This window comes from Leopardus geoffroyi, chromosome E2, assembly GCF_018350155.1.
Source record: "Leopardus geoffroyi isolate Oge1 chromosome E2, O.geoffroyi_Oge1_pat1.0, whole genome shotgun sequence".
NCBI lineage: Eukaryota > Metazoa > Chordata > Mammalia > Carnivora > Felidae > Leopardus > Leopardus geoffroyi.
In genome coordinates, this window is record NC_059335.1 from 34,283,753 (window position 1) to 34,296,260 (window position 12,508).

Here is a 12,508-nt window from a genome sequence, read left to right on the forward strand (position 1 = left end):
TATGCCCCTAAAGAGTCTATCTTCAATCCTTCCCTTTTCTCACTCCCACAATGACCTCGCCTACTTTATGAATATCTTGATGTACAAGATTCCCAAATCCCAAATCCATATACCTCTACCTGAGCCTCTCTTTGGAAGGAAGGGACAAAGAAATATAGAGGAGTGTGCATTACTCCTTTTAAGCCTTTCTGCTTTTCTTTGCTAGTTTCTTTCTTTCTGTTCTTTCTTTCTTAGTTTCTTTCTTTCTTTCTTTCTTTCTTTCTTTCTTTCTTTCTTTCTTTCTGAAGAACCATGGAATTAACTCTCTACTCAGACATGTTGTATTATTCACGGAATTACACCCTAACAAGGAAGCAGATATTCTGCACTACTAAGACATCAACTCAATGTCCATTCCAAGATGATCCCGAATAACAAATGTAAGTCTCTACTGATAGCACAAAAATAAAGAAGCTGCCATTTATTGAGCTCTTACCATGCACCAAATACATTTTTATGTATATTATCTCATTTATGCTTCCATTGACCCTGTGAGAAATACTCTCTCCTTACAGATGAAGAAATGGAAGCCCAGGGAAGTCAGGTCACTCGTCCAAGGTGATAAAAGGTGGTGAATGGTAGAACTGGTTTGACATCAAAAATTCATACTCTTACCCACTTCACCATCCCCTTCCCCAGAAACCTGGGATCCTGGTTAAAAAGAAGGACATGTCAATTTCAGCGTTCTTCCTATACCAAATTCCAGGCTGAAACTGTTCATGTAAATATTTTAATAAAGATGAAAATGGAAGGTAAGAAAACAAATCCAAACATTCTTAACAAGAGACCAGTTTCAGCCTAAATCCTACTGTAGCTGAACTTTAGTTCAATGTAACAACCATGAGAGAGAATTTTGAAATTTACTAGAAAGAAAACCAAATCAATTGGCAGAAGCTACTGTTCCCACCTAAAACCCACAACCTGCACACTTGTGATTTACCCTCAATGTCTCCAGCCAAAGGACTGTTACAGACACAGAATTATTCAGTCTCTGTTGACCATGCCAAAAATTTCTCAAGTTCTGCAGAATAACATCTTAGGAAACATGAGCCGACATATTCTTAAATGTCTTAAATTAGGACTCTAATGAATGGGAGAGATACACTGGATTCTCGATGTCCCCCCTTTCTTATCCTATTTGATGGCTGCAGCGCTCCTCTCTCACCCTAAATTGGCCACCTGGTTTCTTCACCTCACCCTTATTTCCTGGTAAATAATTCAGAGTGGCTCGGGTCCTTATGTCACACCTAACAGGATTCTCCATCCAACATACGAATCCACCATACATACCCAGGAGATTTTCATCCAACCCACACTCTAAAACTTCAACAGGGACCAATGCACTCATTCCCAGGCAGCTGACTCCCTCTCTGAGTAGATTTGACTGGTAGGATAGTTCTTCCTTAAACCAAACTGCAATCTGTCTCCCTATAAATTCCACACTCAGGTTTAATCCACTGGGACTACAGAAAAGGAGCCAAATCCTTTTTACAACATGACAATGCTCCCACTGTTTGAGGACAACTCCCACGGTCCTCCTAACCTGTCACTTTTCTGGACCAAACATCCCTAGTTCTTTTAATCTTATGAAGCAGAGAAAAATAATAGTTTCTCAAAGCAGTAAACTTATCAGATTGCATAGGATTTCAACCTGGGAAATAAATATTAGGATGTGGCAATGCCCTGGCATTCCTACTGAATGCATCTCTCCACTCTCATTGTACGTTTTAAAAAAGGAAAGAAAATAACATATTAATACCGAAAAAAAAGTGTTCCAATAGGCAAAAACAAAACAAAACAAAACCTAGACTCGCAAATGGTTCCATCTAAATGAGAATTCAGTCTCTAAGACTTATTCTTATAAATCAAAATTAAGAAAGTAAAATCATTAATTTTCACAGCTTGTTGCATTTTTGGAAAAGGAGAACCTGTCTTCACTTAAACTTTAACCAAGATCCCTGAACTCAAGGGACAAAGCCTTCAAGATACATGTGTTAAAAGATTTGAATTTGAAACAGAAACTAGAGAATCTTCCAACACTTCACTCTGGGGAAAAGACAAACCTATGGGATTCCAAGAAATCCTTATTCTCTTTCTCATCAATCTTTTTTCACTTAAGTGTTAGAATTCAACTTCTACCCAAAGGGTTGAGTCTGTGCCATTCAACATCTTTCACACCACAAGGACAAAACCAGGAATCGGAGATGGTTACCAAAACTGAAAGAAGATGAAGCAGCACGTTGAAAATGAAGCAGCACGTTGAAAAAGGGAAATTTAAAGACCATGGCTTCAGAATTTGACAGAGAAACTACCGCTGTCAATGGGATGGTTTCCTGAAAACAGAGTCAAAACGAATGAACACTTAAAAAAGCCTGCTCTTTAAAGCTAATATTATAGTCCTGATATTCCCTTGTCTCAAAATAAATTTTAAAAAGCTAGATGGCCACACCTAATTATAATGAATTTCTGAGCATTAAAGGGATACAACTAAAGCACAGGTTGCTCTATCCTTTCTAGCCTTTCTACATCTTTCACGTGTCCTCATCCCCTGGCACTTCAACCATCATTCTCTGCTTGCCTTCAACCTTGCCAGTGGCCCTCCTGGCTACTGGTCATCTTCCTATGTTAGGAGAGGTCAAAGATAGGGACAGAAAATGCTCATGAACAAGTGGCCATACTCCTGAGTATTCAGATAATGGTCAGGATATTCCCTCTCCAGAAATACTCGGATTTTTTCAGGATTCAAAACTTCACTGTCAATACATACCGCCAAGAAGCAAGCTTAACTTCACACACCTTTCACCACAACTTGATCGAAGTTCCCCACTAGAAAACAAGTACCTTCTGTACCAGTCTCCTTACACAAGGCAGCGCAGGTAACAATAAAGACTTTACACTCTGTCTGAAATCAAGAGACCTCAGTTCTGCCAGTTACAAGCTGTATGCCCTGGGCAAGTCACTTAAGTGCTCAGAGTCTTGGTTTCCTCATCCACAGGTTGCACTCACCAGTGGGGATTAAAATAGTCCTGCACAACAGAGAGTTTCTGTGAGGATAAACAAGGTAGTTCGTGCAAAGCACTTAGCACACTGTTTGACACATGCCTAAAAAATGCTTTGAAAGGTCTGCCATTACTACAAAGCACTACGCTAAGCTCTGGACTGATTATAGGAGAGAAATACTGTCTGTACTCAAGGAGTGGGGGAGAAACAGATCAGTCATGTGAACAAAGGGATTACATCAAACAGAGAAATTAGGAAAAACTTACATGTATATATAATTTGGTAATTCTATATTTTCCCTTTAGTTGGGTTCTCCATTTTACTGTTTTATTAGGTTAATTTAAATAAACTTGACATTGTGCTTCCCCTAGTCCAGCCAGATTCTATGAGGTGCACAGAAGAAATAAACTTTAAAAGAGTTAGTACCCTTAAGCTAGTTAATACCAGATAATAGTGTACATAATGAATTACTACAATGAATAGTACAAGTAAGGGGCAACAATGAAGGGCATAAATACAGATCAATCTAGTTTCCCTGGCTGAAAACCTGGACATGAACCTTTTCCCTCACTGCCTTACATCTCACCAGTCACCAAGTCTGGTGTTGCTACCTCATAATGACCTCTTTTTTATCCACCTTTCCTTTTTTTCAAGAGGAGAGTCCTTTCTTTTTTTTTTTTTAGTTTATTTATTTTGAGAGAGAAAGAGAGAGCTGGGGAGGGGCAGAGGGAGGGAGAATGAATCTCAAGCAGGCTCCGCACCCCCAGCACAGAGCCCGACACTGGCTTGAACCCATGAACCGAAAGACCATGACCTGAACCGCAATCAGGAGTCAGAAGCTCAACTGACTGAGCCACCCCGGCCTCCTGAGTCCTTTCCTTTCTAATGTCTTCTTTTCAGGACCTCATCCCGGCAAGGGCTACTGCAATAGCCTTCCACTAGTCTCCCTGTTTCTACATTCACCCCTACTCGAGCCGTTTCTAACTCTAACACTACGCCAGCACTTACCCACTGTGTTTTACCGTTTGTGACTGTTCCAACGGCTCTTTGTATTCGTAGTGCTTCTTAGCACAGTGTCTGGCATATATTAGGCAGATAATGATAAACACTTATTGAATAAACCAACCATGAAGAGGATTTCAAGAATTTAAGCAAGGAAGAATGATCTCACATGAATATTCCAAGGTAATGTCCACATGAGTTACAGAAAATAGTAGATGTTACGTATTTGCTCAAGCTCCTATGTCTCACAGGGAATTCTATTCAAACACAAAATTTGGGTGGCCAGAAACACACAACCAAAAATTAAATCGCTTTCCTATATTACATAATTGATATCTTCTTCAAGAATAACTCACTACTTTCCTTTAATTACAACTGACTGAAAAATGCTGTTACACTGAAGAAAAAGTATTTCCCACACAAAGCATTTTTCTTTGAAGAGTTCAATTTTCATTGGTTGTTTATTCTGCAAAAGAAGGTGATGAGAACCTGGAGCTCATTCACCTCCTTCTGGAAGTAGGCAAGAACTGGAAAATAAACTGTTTATTTCTAAATCCTACTGCCCTGCTAAATTTCCACAAGTCTCTTATTTTTCTCCTTTGCTAGAATAATTAAAAACAAAACACAAAGCCCAGAGGCCTGGGACTGAACTATAAAGATTCATGTAGGAATGAAGAGTATTTACAACAGGAATATTCGTTTTCTCCAGTGTGTTTAATTTTAGAAAGAATAAATGCTGTCAACTTTCCTTTACTCACATTGCTTTTTTCCCCCGTAAGATGATTCAAGTTTAATTATCAAACTAAACATTGCATTACATTAAAAAGGATTAAGTTCTTCAAATAGGGAATTCATGGAAAACCAAAACCATACCAAAATCACTTTGTGCAACCTTAAAAGTTACAAACTGACACTTATAAATAAATAGTTTTCAAATTTGCTTGACAGCCAAAAAAACATAAAGTTCTTATATATCAGGCCAAAGTAACTGTTAAACATAGCACTTCTGTGTTTGTACTGGAGACTGTGGTATTTAATTTCCAGGTTGGAGGGACAAAATGGGCCCGGTGACACCGCATTCTATACAAGATATAAAACTTCCACTGCTGCTGCCCCCAAAGTAATTCCTACTGCTGACTTGAAAAATTATTCCACTTAGCTAGTGCCATGATACAAGTTAATGAGATCTGGTTTCCTATGGAATTGAATTTTGTGATGGCAGACTACTTAAGTGTTTACATCACTGGCCACTACACCTTCCTAATTCTAACATTAGACTGTAGTGTAAAAATACACCAGGGGGAATCAGATTTCTTTGTTATGGTGTTCTGAGGCTTCTCTTTGGGAAGCAAAAACAATAGGCCAATCCACTTTCCTTTCGCCAGTAAATATACTTAAGTCCTGCTCTTCCAACATTTTTACCCTGATGTTCAAGTCACATGGGATTTCAAAATGCAGGACAGCAATTAAGAGGAATTTGCCATCTGGCAAACTCAACTGTATTCCAAATAGATACCTTTCTGGCCAGAAGTCACTTCTACCAAGCCACAGTAATTCAGATCAAGATGACTTTCCCTATACATTATAAAACTTCAGAGCACGACAACTTCTAACAGAGAACAAGATGAGCATTTGTTACCAAAGTAATCCTCAATCTAACATTAAGCCTTATTTAATGCACTCCAGTAGCAAAGGAGACTAAAGGAATCTAAAAATCAGGGTACAGCATACGCAATTTTATTCATATTTAAAATGTTTATTATAAAGAGCAATTTGTCACAATCTTCTAGTTGTCCAGGCATCTAAAAAAACACATGCAATAAAAAAAAATTTTTTTTTTTATTTTTTTTTCAACGTTTATTTATTTTTGGGACAGAGAGAGACAGAGCATGAATAGGGGAGGGGCAGAGAGAGAGGGAGACACAGAATCGGAAACAGGCTCCAGGCTCTGAGCCATCAGCCCAGAGCCCGACGCGGGGCTCAAACTCACGGACCGCGAGATCGTGACCTGGCTGAAGTCAGACGCTTAACCGACTGCGCCACCCAGGCGCCCCTAAAAAAAATTTTTTTAAAGCAAACGTATATATACATTTATCTTTTCATAGCACAAGAACAGTCTCATCATATGAGCTTTTACCTTGAATTCATCTATATGCACTGAAAAGAAAAAGAGATCTTAAAATATTGATTTCCTTGACTGATCATCACCAGTTCCTTAGTTCATGTGTGCCTCTCAGAGTATAATCACTATTTCCTCACTATGTATGATTCTAATATTAGCTGTATTTTTTACACATAGTGACTCCTAAATGCCAACCAACTACTTCATCTGGGGTTCAAAGGAAGATAAACTTTGCATTACACAAACCACACAAGGCCAACTAACCCATTCAGTGGTATTGTTGAAGTAAATCTTTACAGGGGACCTACTGTGTGCAAGGCACAGAGTGCTAGGTGCTGAAATGGCACTCTACAATTTAGCAAACAAAGCAGTTGCATTCAGTAAAAGAGATAAGGTTGGCATAAGCAATTTTAGGAAAAGAATGAGGTTAAATGCTACAAGAGAATAAATAGAAGCTAAGCACTATGGAGTTCAGAAAAGGAAGACTAAAAAAAAAGTATCAGGGAAGCTTCATGTTGACAGCAGCTGTGACACTACACAGGGAAAAGTGGTGGAAGTTTAAGGTATACGGAGAAAGACGATCTTTAAGATTGCCTGAAATCACAAATTTCGCATTCCAAAATCAACATGAAAGGGGGCTTTCATTTCCAGAAATAGTGGGCTAGGTAATTAAGACCAATCCTCTACCTCTATGATTAAACAAACAAAAACTGGAAGAAATTTTTTAAATGATTCTTAAACAGAAAACCTAACAAGGCAGTTAAAAAAAAAAAAAAAAAAAAAAAAAAAAAAAAAAAAAAGGCCCAAAGCCAAGAAAGGTGAAAGAAAATCAGAAATTAAACCCAACATTCAAACTGGTTTTCATCCTGAGGATTTCTCTGACCTTGACCTTGAAAACTGCTGTTTTGATGCACTTACGAAGCAACAGAAACAAAAGTCAAAGCCAGGAGTCCACAAAAGGTGCAGAGTCTGATAACCAACTTCTTCTTCATCTTAACCTAGTGTCCCAAAGAACTATACCATTAAGATAAAGGTGGGGGCACCTGGGTGGCTCAGTCTGTTAAGTGTACGACTCGTGATTTCGGCTCAGGTCATGATCTTAGGTTAGTGAGTTTGAGACCCGCATCAGTGCAGAGCCCTCTTGGGCTTCTGTCTGTCTCTGTCTCTCAAAAATAAATAATTTTTTTTAAAAAGGTAAAGGTGAACTGGGAGGAAAAACAGCAACAATAATGAGCAAAAGAAACAGACTCAAAGGGAATTGACAGTGGAATTAACACATATAGATTATAAAACAATGCTTACTGCGTTGAAAGAAACAAAAACCAAGCCTCTAAATTAACAGCAGACTGTGAAACAATGGCATGGCACATTTGAAAAAGGATGAAATAGAACCTCAGGAACTAAAAAACACAATAACTGAATTTAAGATGTCAATGGAAGGGTGTAATAACAGATTAGAAATAACTTGAGAATTAATGAAGAAAACATTATCCAGGATGTAGTATGGAAAAATAAAGGAGTAAGAGGCATAAAGTGAAAGGATCTGTGTTAAATCAGCAAAGGAGATAAACAATGGGGCATAGCAATATAAAATGGCCAAGAATTTTACAGAATGAAAAGAAGTCTGACAAACACCAAATCCAACAAAAACACATCCATAGTTGGATATATTGCCAGGAAAATGCAGAAACCAAAAAACAGAAAACAACTTTTAAAATACATCCTACAATAAAGAAACATCACATTTAAGAATGAAGACAAAGCATTTTCAAAAGGTGATCAACAGTGAATATACCGAACTTGTTTAATGCAGCTGCCCAAAAGGCACGATTACAGTATGAGTGCATGAATGGCGGAACCACGCACTTTAATCACTTCACTTACCAGCTACGTGGATTTCAATTTCTGAGGCAGCAGCTTAACTCTAAACAAACATCAAGATTCTTAGAAGGTAAAAGGGAAGACTGCTAACCAGGTAAATGGTCTTGACATAATTCTTCCTGATTGTAAGGGATTAAGACACCAACACTTCAGCTGAGAAAAATAGGTGGCCAGCCTCTGCTTTCAGACCCCTAATAAATTGTTAACAGCTCCTCTCTTGCTCCATTTGAAAGACTGTAAAAGCTGCTTTTATCTCCGCTCAATTCCTGGTTATCAAAAGGGAGTATAAACACTGATTCTTTTCAAGGATTTCAGAAGTAGTGCCCTCCAAACTATTTCATGAGGTCCCTGTTTGATATCAAGTCAAACAGCCGAACAACCAACAAATCTTACCTCACAGCTGGTATACACAAGAGGGCATTGGGAATTCTGACCACCAGGCCCGCACTTGGCTTCCCTGGGTCCCAACTGCAGACCTACTCAGTCAGACTATCTGGGGGGTAGGGTCCGAGAATCTGCATTTAAACAGGCCACAGAAGATCTCGTTTTCTACTAGATTAAGAACCACTGCTATCAACAAGTAGGTCGCCACCTTTACACCTGTGCGCATTGACAACTCACGTGAGCAAACTCTCAATCAAGATCCTTCAACCCAACCCTCAGTCTTAGTTTCCTTTTTTTTTTTTTTTATTTGCGAAACGAGCACGGTGGATTGCTATCTATCAGAAGAAAACGCATTGAGCACAGCAAAAGGTGCATGGTACATAATAAATGTGTTTCCCATCCTACACTTGCACTCTGTGATTCAACCATGTCCAACCAGGCACTCCCACATCTCCTGAGTAGCCTGGAGCCTTTCCAAGACCCCTGGGAGAGAGCCCGCTCCTCACTTGGAACCTGGGTGGCCCCACTTAGCCGAAACGGTGGAAGAGATCCGGCAAGAGGTGCGAAGTCCCAAGACCGCTAGAAAGGGCCGGGATCCTTCCCCCCAGACGACTTGGAGGCCTTCCCGCGGGTTCCCTCGGCTCCCCTCAGGCTGGCCCCCAGCAAGCCCCTGGCCCCGGTGACTCAGAATACTGGGCAAGTGCGCAGACTGAGAACGGGCTTGGCCCTAAACTTCACACCAGACGTAGCCCCCCCCCCCCGCCCCGAAAACACACCCCCATCTCCTCAGCGAAGAAGCTGGAGCCCTGGTCTCTCTGCCAGGGCCCAGGCCGCACTCACCTACCAGCGTGCAGGAGGCTAGACCCCCTCACCTCGGCGGCGCCCACCCCAAACCGCCACCACTAAGGCCACGCGCTCTTTAGGGGGAAAAAAAAAAAAAGGGAAAGAGAGAAAGAAAAAAAAGAAAAGAAGGAAAATAGCCTTTGCTTTTGTATTCCTTTTGACCCTTCAGGGCTTCCTCTTCCTCACCGCCACAACAAAGTTCCACCCCGCTTCCGGTAGCGTAACCCAATCCGCACCTTTCTTCCTCCCCAGGAGACAGATGGAAATCCGGTACGAGGAAAGCTAGCCAGAGAGACTTGATTGGGCCATTCTCACCTCAGCAAGAGGATTGGCCAGCTCGTGCTTGGGGGGCGGGTCGGGCCGGGCGATCACGTGATAGCAACTCTGAAATATGATTGGCTGTAAGGGAGAGGGCTTGCCACAGAGGAAGGGGCGTTTCCTAGGGGACTGAGGGAGGGCAGGGGCGGTACGAAGTGGGGGTGGGCCCAGCGCGTAATGGCAGCGCCGTGGCCTCGCGTCCATCTTTACCGCTCTCTCGGACCTGTCACAAAGGAGTCGCGCCGCCACCGCCGCCCCCTCCCTCGGGTGGGCCCTGGAGCTGGAGAAGTCAGTGCCGCAGCCCGGCCGCGCTGCTCTGGGAAACCACTGGGGACGCGGAGCTGGGGGGAGTCCGAGGGCTGGGGACGTCCGTGAGGGAGGGGAACAGCCGACCGAGTCTGCGGTGGGGAGACCGGACTGGGGCTGAGGGAGACTCCGGGAAGGGGCCCGGGAGGGAGTGGCGTTGGGCAGAGCCCAGGAAACATCCCGGAGGTTCTCCACTGAGGCCCGCGCTGAAGGCGCCTGAAGAGGTACCTGGAAGAGGGTGTTCCCCCTTTAGCGGATTCGTGACCGGAGGAGGTTGTTGGGGGTCGCCCTTCCGAGGAGGCCGTGGCTAAAAGGGCCCAGGTGAGAGGCAGGTAGCTCTTGGGAGGCTCCTGATGTTTAGGGGTGCTCCTCGGGGGTGTCCTGGACGGAAGGGGTAACGGGAGGAGGCTTTGGGAGGGTTTTCTTTTGTGGAGTTTAAGGTTTAGGTGGCACGGGTGGAAGTCGGACCTTCCCCCGGGAGACATAGAAATGCCTTGGGGTCGAGAGACACCTCAGGGAGAGGGGCTAGGAGTTGGGAGCCAGAGCTAGAGGATTCTTTTACTCCGGAGGCCCGATGTGGAAAATGGGTAAGGGTCCTAGAGAGAGATTGTTGCTGAGCGGTTCTGGAGAGAAGAGACCACCATCGGTAGGAAAGCCCGGCGGAGAATAGTGAGAGGGAAGCAGTAATGGCAAGGGTTTTCCTCTCTGGAGACCGAATCTGTGTCTCAAACACAGGATTCAGCTGCTTCTGGGCAAAGTGCAGGTGGGGTGGAGGGAGGTCCATCCTAACAGCACTGCTTGCGTGACTGTAGCTGTGGCTTTTGTTCCTACCTGGTGCCTCAGTTTCCCTGTCTTCGGGGAGGGAGAGCGAGGCAGAGATGGTTCACTGAAACTGTGCAGTTCCATGCCGTAGAGCTGTCTGAATGAGGCTGGCTGCTCCCCCTTGGAGTGTTGTACTTTGAACTTTAGAAGGTTGGAAGTGTCTACGAGTGACTGAGTAGGGTCCTGCAGACGTCCAGGCCCCTCACCTACCGTGTACCGTCCTTATTAACCTCTTCGGGTCCCTTCTGTAAAATAGGGCAGTGTGTGAAGATACTTTACAAACTACAAGCTGTGTGCGAGTCAAGTACTGCGATTCTACCACCAAAGGGGTTGGAGAAGAAAAGTGAAGGCACTTTCTAAACTGTAAAGCAGTATGTAGATGTAAGGGATTAGTATTAACACAATTGTTGATCACCTCTTGTACTGGGAGCCATATTGTATGAAAACCTCAAGGTTCAGAGCTTTCTAGGTCATATTATGATCTAAACCCGTGGTTTCAGCCCCTGCTTAGATGGGAGTGGAGGGATTTCCGGTTTTTTGCTCCCAGAGTTTTAATTTACTCTGAACTGCTGATGGTGCTGGCAGGAGGTAGCACTAGAATATAATCTTTTCCTTCAGAAAGTTTTTCTCTGACAGCTGAAATTTGATCTCAATATTATAAACCTCCTCCCCTTTTTCCGTCTATATATTTATGGCCTTTGGATGTCTACATGTAGTGAATATCATGCTTCCTCTCTTGTGATTTTGTAAATGAGACCTCCTTTTTTCCCCCCACGAATATTATGCCTTTCTGCACTCTGCGGTGGCCTCAAACTAGATTATGAGGCACATAAGCAATTGCTTTTAAATTTCTCTTCCACAATGGTTCTTTTTATTTTTCCCCATATATAGAAGTTACATTTCCTCGCATGACATCTTGCTTTGTAGCTCCCCCTATGAAGCTATAAAATACTTGAGTCCATGTATGACATTTTCCTAATATTTGGTTAATGGCGTTTGTTAGCTGGTTTTCCAGATGTTGGATAATTTGTGATTTTTGAAGTTTTTTGTTGTTGTTGTTGTTGTTGTTTTTTAGCTAAAAGCTGGCTTGAAATTCCTGTTTTTCTAATTTTATATTCCATGGGTCTTAAAAAAAAAAAAAAAAAGCACTGTGGTGATTTTATGAGCTTTCTGATTTCCCAGGATACATGTTGTCCTGACCTACTGCTTAATGTCTGTGGCCTGCTTTTGCTGTTTTCACAAACCCTTCATTATTTCTGTATTCCATGATTATTTTTAAGTTATTGATTATAGGAAATGTTCCAGCATGCTCTATGTGGACTTTTTCAGTTTGTCAACAAATGACTTTTCACCTTAGTAAATTGGCCAAGAAACAAGGGGAAATAAAAACTTAGCATTATGTATAAAAGTTTGTTATTCGATACAACTCTGAAGTGTGTTTTGGCAAGAGAATAACAAAAAAATTGTTGTGTGTTCCTGAAGTGCATTTACTCATTTTGTTTCTACTCATCTTAATTCAGCCTATCAGGAATTACAAAAATAAGTAATTTTTTTAATGAAGTGAGAAGTCATTTTGCATCCTTTAAAATACAACTCTCCTTGATACTCTAATATCTACATAGTTTGAGAAATTATTAGGAATTCTTAAGGATGGTAATCAGTATTACTACTTCAAATTGGAAGTTTTCTGTTTCGTGATCGGATGCTTGTTAAAGTAGGTGCAATAGTCACAGGGCTTAAAAAGTAAATGGAAAATCATTAGGCACCACAGATGGGAATCACAATGGAACC

The 12,508-nt window shown here is 41.9% G+C and overlaps 2 protein-coding genes across 8 annotated transcripts in view; one reads left to right on the forward strand and one right to left on the reverse strand.

The window, feature by feature from the left end:
- PSME3IP1 (proteasome activator subunit 3 interacting protein 1) overlaps positions 1-9,692 on the reverse strand; it is a 31,671-nt gene extending 21,979 nt beyond the window's left edge. Inside the window, exon 1 of one of the 6 annotated variants that reach the window (XM_045442843.1) lies at positions 9,587-9,692. The gene's annotated coding sequence lies outside the window, so the exon portion shown is untranslated. The other 5 variants (XM_045442846.1, XM_045442847.1, XM_045442844.1 and 2 more) reach the window with 5 other exon arrangements.
- A 14-nt stretch (positions 9,693-9,706) lies between these two features.
- RSPRY1 (ring finger and SPRY domain containing 1) overlaps positions 9,707-12,508 on the forward strand; it is a 44,171-nt gene continuing 41,369 nt past the window's right edge. Inside the window, exon 1 of one of the 2 annotated variants that reach the window (XM_045442842.1) lies at positions 9,707-9,877. The gene's annotated coding sequence lies outside the window, so the exon portion shown is untranslated. Of the gene's footprint in view, positions 10,217-12,508 lie in introns of both variants that reach the window. The other variant, XM_045442841.1, reaches the window with a different exon arrangement.